Raw genomic sequence first — 6,118 nt, forward strand, 5'->3', positions numbered from 1 at the left:
GAGGCTGAGGGGTGACATGACAGATGTTTATAAGATCATGAGGGGCATGAATAGCCTGAATAGCCAAGGTCGGTTTCCCAGGAGAGAGGAGGCCAAAAGCAAAGTGCTGATGTTGAAGGTGAGAGGGGAACGACTAAGAAGGGAACTTCGGGCAACGTTTTCACGCAGAGAGAAGTGTGTGATCAGAAAGTGCTGTCAGAAGTGGTGAAGGTGTGTGCAATTACACAGCTAAAAAAGTATCTGGATTGGTACATGAATAGGAAAAGTTGAGGGGGATAGGGACCAAATATTGGCAAATGGGAATAGATCAGATTACATATCAAGTCAGTGTGGGCAAGTTGTACTAAATGATCTGTTTCTGGGTTGTGTGACTTTCTGATTCCATCAGGTAGATGAGAAGAAATTTGAAAAGGGCATTTGGAGTGGGAATTCTCTTCCCTAGAGGTCTGTGGTGCCTTTGTGTTGACATTTATTCAGAGATACATTAATGTAATAGTTGACAGATGTTAAACAAAACACGATTTATTTCAACACTGTAGTCAAAGTAGAACCAAAAAAAAGGAATTTAGAATAACCTCGCTCTGATGGATGAACTTATAGTATAATAGCTACAGCAAATATAACTAATTAACTGTTCCAGCATAGTAGCAGCCCATAAACAGACACTTTGGTCAGAAATAAAATTCAGAGAAGGTTCTAACATGCGGTTCTCCAATTCAGGAGGAGAAAATAATCATCCAAAGAAAATTCTGCAGTCAGGAGACATTCACTGAAGCTTCCAACTCCATTGAGACACCAATAGCTTCTGATGCAACAGAAAAGCAAAACTCAGAAATTCTGATCTGTGAGAGCTCGTCGCACTCATTCAGGCTGCATTAAAAAAAAACCCAAACCCTCTCAAGACTGTTTACTCAATGGTCTTAACTAGACAGCTTTGTGCCTCTCGTTCAATCCTTCTCTTAAAAGAAACCAAAATAAAATAATATCTTACAGTTACAGCAATGTCACATGAACACATCGAACTGTTCCTTAGGAGCCCAGGGTGGATCAATTCAGCATTTGGCCCTGCTGTACAGCCCCTTGAGTCCCTACATATGAAAAGGAGAAGGCCATTGAGACCCTACAGTCACTTACATGTAAACAGACTGAGGTAACATGACAAGCAAATGGAGCTAGGCTGTACAGACAGTCTACTTCACGCTGTTCAACATGCCTCCGTTGTTCATGGTACACATGCAGTACTTTAATGCAGTTTTACAGTAGTGTGGTGGGAAGACTAATGTTTTGTGCAAAATCACAAGTGGCATCCTCTGAAAAGACATGCTTCCGTTCTCTATGGAGATCAGAATCTGATTGGTCTGGCTAATGTCACAAAGAGGGTATTTGGGCTGCTGTCAGGATTGTGAACAACATAGGGTTCAGTGTAGGGTCACCGATTAATGTGGGGAGAGTTCATTCAGAGCCTGTGCTTCTCTCTGAATCACTGTGGGGCTCTATGTCATTTTACATGCAAAATCCACATGTATTTACATGGGTCACGTATGGGATTTCTCACCCTATCAATTTCTTTTGTGGATATAAGAGTTCATCACCAACTTCGTAATTTTAATGCAGTAATCTCTGATTCTCTCACAGCACAACATATTAAACACTCACTTTCTTCACTCGCTCCTCATGGTACCATCATCTCAGGGATTAGACTGGTGATGACCATTTGTACCGTGTCTGTGGCAAGGAGTTCTTTCATTACAAAAGGGATCAAGCCTATGCACAGTGCCCATAAATACTCTTTCATCAAGGCTGTACATGTGCAGACATATGGTTTTATTCATGTACATGAATCATCTTACAATGAAGGACAACATAACATTTACTTCCCACATGACTGATAGCGCTGCATGTACTAATTTTGGTGACCTATGATCAAGGACATGCAGGCCCTTTCGTGACCACACCACTTCCCAACCTCACATCATTGAATCATTACAAAATGAGATGTATGCTGTTGCTGGCCACATCCAAATAGTTTGTATGCCTTTTAAATTACTGTGGTCCAAACACTGATTCATGTGATACCCCATAACTAGCAGCATTCAGCCTGGAAAAGGGCTCCACTCTCTGTATTGTCTCAACTAAACAATTCTCAATCCATGTAGTATATTCCACCTTACCTCTCAACTCTAATTTTATTCACTCACCTGTGTGCAACCATATCAAAAGTATTCTGTAAATTCAAATACACCGCTCTCCCTGGTTCTCATGTGTGGATACTTCAACTATTATATACATATTACTCAGTCGTACATGCACTGGGCAAAGGATCACAACACACAGGAATTGCCAAAACAAGTTGGAAAGTACATCAACTTCAGTCGATAATGCAGTTTTCTCTATTTTTACATCTCATCACCCATATTCTCTCTCTCTCTATCTCATACATACATGACATAAGTCAAGTTAATGAATACTCCAATCTTTCTCCATGTTTTATCTCTCAAAGCTCCTTCTTTCAGTTTAAATGTATTGTTTGCATTTGGATGTGACACAATTACAACTGAGTGATGAAACTAAAAAAACATCATGAGGAAGGAACTGGCTAGAGTTAATAGGAATAGAATCTTAGGGAAGATGGTGGAGTAGCAATGGAAGACATTTCTGGGGATAAATTGGACCACATCTGAAATTTTTGGATGTTTCAATTACATAAACTGCACAGGTTTACCAAAGATAACTTCCCTTTCCTGAATCGAAGTTGACTCTGCCAAGTCATATCATGATTTCCCAAGTGTCTAGTTGTTACAGCCCTCAAAAAAGGTTCCATATTTTCCTCATAACAGATATCAAGTTGTCCAAAATTTATTTTTATTTTGATTCCCCTCTCACTCCAGTTTTTTTTTATGTGCGTTACAACAGCTACTTCCATTCTGCAGGAACTGGCAATTCCTGAATCTGAAGAATTTTGAATGGTAATCAATAATTCTTTCTCGTAGTTAAAAGTTTTAAATGACATTTGGACAAGTTCATGAACAGGAAACAGTTGGAGAGATATGGGCCAAGCCCAGGCAGGTGGGACTAGGATAGTTTGGGATTATGTTTGACACGGTCTGGTTGGAATGAAGAGCTGTCTGACCCTGTAACTCTTTCACAAGCTCTATTCCCACCTCCAAGTAATCTCTGGGACATACCAGAGCAAAGTACCAAACTTCAGTTCAATTAGTTTTGAGCAGTTCCGCTTTATTAATTCTAATCTCCCACAGTTTCTCATTTTCACAGTCACAGTCCTGTAGGATTTCTGGAAGATTTCCTATATCTTATTCTGTGGAGACAGAGTAATGTATCCCACTCAGCAGTGGGTCAGTGGGGGTTGGGGTGAAGAGACACAGCCTCTGTCAACAAGTGAACACATCGGAGCACTGCACTTAGGAGATGATGGACATGGCACCACTGCTACTTGGAAAGTTCTAGAATCTAAACAGTTCAAGGAAACTGTCATTTGATGGCCATCGACGGGTTATGCTGAAACCACTGACACAAAGCTGTAACCTCCTCATTTTAGAATCAAACTGGCTTCACACTTTGCAACTGGCATAGGTCGAAGTAGAGATAAAAATAAGAATACAATCAAAATATTAATAACTGCAAGTGTGGCCAGAAGAGAGCTGCAACTGGAAAGGAGCAGATTATGATTTAATCAGAAACAGCACTGAGGCGGAAGTGAAAACTGAGGATATTATTAGTGATAAAGGGAATATTGTGATATAAATCAGATCAGGACAAAATGGGCCAATGGTGGTTATGAACACTTTTCTTCCTCCTCGGGTGTTTGTAAGTGAAGGTGAAAAAAACCCTGGAATAAGAGTTGAGTTTGTAACTGAAAGTGAATACAATAGTTTCCTTCGTTGCCAAATACAGAGCTTAGAAATTGGGTCGCTGGTCACAGAATAAATGAATGGACAGAGATAGAGAGACTTACCGGGAACACCAACAATAGCAAGGATGGGATAGTAACCCGCCTGAATAACCATCAGGACAGCTTCTATCCACAATGTTAATGGCGCCCAATTGATAGAAAGATAGTAAAGGCCAGAGGATAAACTCCTGTCCGTTGCTGGAACATTCCAATCTATTCCTCTCAGTTTCTTATACATTGTTGTCACATTCCCGGCTGTGGTTCTGAGATTCTGATCCATAATTTGGAACATCCCAATCTGCTGGTCACAGATTCTGATCTCTCCCTCTCTCTGGAGCTGCTGATCCCAATTGTGTTGAATATGCCACAGCCACAGATACTGTGGGATAACGCATTGGGAGAAACCCCTTATTAATAGAAGAGGAAAACCCTCCAGTGACACAGTTAGTATCCATGGAGACTGACATTAATTCAAGTCACTGAACAAACAGTTCCAGTTAACCCCTTCCACTCTGACACTTTTAATGTAACAACAATACCTGGTTTGGGTGACATTGCCTGCTATTGGTCTCAATGCCCATCTCCAATTCATCTCACAATGATAGAGACAGAGGAGAAAGTTGATACTTTCTCTGCACAGGCTCGATGATTCTGCTGTGTTATCCACATGTGATGACGTATGTAACCATTTTCCTCAGAGCCAAATGAGAGGTTGTTATTTCACCGAAGTCTCCTCCACCACAACAACTGCCAATCCAAACACATCTCTGGCCACAACTGCCTGGAGAAAGGCAGGAAATGTGGGTTTTGCTGAACTTTCCTCTCACTGCACTAATAAATGAACATTTTATCCTTAACACAATATTTTCAATAATTTGCTTCTAAAGTTGCAAACAAATTTTTTGCAGTTTATACAGCCTTTCCTGACCAATTTTTTAGCCTGAGCCCAAAACTAAACATTACATTTCCAATTGCTTTGCTTATTGGGAGTAAAGGGTCAGAGACAATATCTATGTGAGTGATTAAGGAACAGTAAGGAAGAGGGGACAGTGGCTGTGCAGACTGGACAGGACTAACATGATATCGCCCATTAGGCAATTTCTTCTTCATAGATGGAATAAAATAAAATGCAGAGAAAGAGACAGAATAAATTTGGCTGAAGGAATGGCGACTGACAAGGTGAAAAAAACACAATAGGTTGCAACGGAACGGAGGAGAAATGATTTTATATACACTGTTTAATCAGCGTATGTGTGTAGACATATAAGATTGTTCACATATGCTCAACACATTCAGGGTTATTATTGGAGATATGATGAACACAATATGGCACAGACGATGTGACCTTGTCTTGTTTGTGTCTTGTTAACATTGCATTCAGTGGAGGGAACCCATCTCCCCCATTCACAACTTTATTTACTCTCATTGTACATCTGCTTCTCTTTCAACACAATTAAAAGCCCATTTGTATTTTGCACCGCATCCCAACACCCTCTGTTTTCTGTTAGCCCTCCTCCACCTCTGGTAAGGTATTAAAAAGGCCATTTTCTGAACCTGTTCAGTTCTGAAGAAGGGCCTCGCTGGACTTAAAGCCTTAACTTTGTTTCTCTGTCTCCAAAGATGCATCTAGACCTGCTGAGTTTCTCCAGAAATGAATCAGCACATTACACCGAAAGCCAATTCTCAAATTAGCCAGACCAATAGATATTTGCAGATCTAGCAAAATGAGCCAGAGTGAAATAAAAATGTTACATCAAGATGCAGAATTGCCTGTCCACAAAGTACATTCTTGCTGTCAGAACTCTACATGCTTTTCAGCACCTGAGGCATGTTCTGCTTAGGGCCTGCCACAATATCTCTGCCTTTCCCTGGCATTTTAGCACTTTGATGTCTCAACTAGAACCTAATGTCTCACAGTGCTCCTGTCTTGCCTGGCTGTTTACTGCAGGCATAAGCCATGCAGCTTATCACTGTTATTACCAGCAGTCAGTCAAGGGCGAGTCAGCAGATGGTCACCAGTTACATCTTCAAAATGCTCCAGTAGATTTGTTGAGCCTGAATTATGATCATCAATCCAAGCTGACCCTGTCCATTCCTGCCATTGGAGGTCAGTTTGATGAAATTCTCAAAAAGTGTTCGGGAGTTTGGGAGGTTCAAGTCCATAGCTCTCTGAAATTGCAACACAAGTAGATAAGATGGTGAAGAATT

This window comes from Stegostoma tigrinum, unplaced genomic scaffold (assembly GCF_030684315.1).
Source record: "Stegostoma tigrinum isolate sSteTig4 unplaced genomic scaffold, sSteTig4.hap1 scaffold_98, whole genome shotgun sequence".
Lineage (NCBI taxonomy): Eukaryota > Metazoa > Chordata > Chondrichthyes > Orectolobiformes > Stegostomatidae > Stegostoma > Stegostoma tigrinum.